Raw genomic sequence first — 494 nt, 5'->3', positions numbered from 1 at the left:
TTTTTTTAAGAGATTATGTTGGTTTGATGTGTTAAAAAATTATGTATACGTTTAGGTTCTTTAGATCATATATCCATGTATTCACTTATAATGAAGAGTATTAATTATTTTTTTTATAATCTCGCAACTGTGCCTCCAAACCATCTCTGGTTGTCAGTGCCATTGCCTGGGGAGAGGAGGGGTAGTGTCATCGTGCCACCCGTATGATTTGTTTACCTAACAGTCCAAGCTGAACAACTTACTAATGACGTATAGAATTCGCCGATAAAACACAAATCTAAATAGTTCAGTCACGCAAGGCCCTTGAGAGTTCTGGGAACCTTATGCATTTCCCACCACGAGCGTCCCCCTTGAAGATCCTGGCTACGATTCTTCTAGATTTTTATGAGATTTTCTTCTATATTTTTATATACTTCTATTTCTATATTTCATCCTGTAACAAATGCAACATTGTGTTTCATTGAATGAGGCATGTATTCAAATTATATCAAGCA

At 35.8% G+C, this 494-nt stretch overlaps 1 protein-coding gene across 1 annotated transcript in view; it reads left to right on the top strand.

Annotated features, from left to right (window-relative positions):
* The window catches only part of LOC119588842 (maltase-glucoamylase, intestinal-like), a 45,727-nt gene that overhangs the window by 2,607 nt on the left and 42,626 nt on the right, over positions 1-494 (top strand). The gene's annotated exons all lie outside the window — the stretch shown is intronic.

The sequence above is a fragment of the Penaeus monodon genome, chromosome 24 (assembly GCF_015228065.2).
Source record: "Penaeus monodon isolate SGIC_2016 chromosome 24, NSTDA_Pmon_1, whole genome shotgun sequence".
NCBI classification, from domain to species: domain Eukaryota; kingdom Metazoa; phylum Arthropoda; class Malacostraca; order Decapoda; family Penaeidae; genus Penaeus; species Penaeus monodon.
Note: the sequence above shows the minus strand (reverse complement) of the source record. Positions and strands in the feature narration are given on the sequence as shown.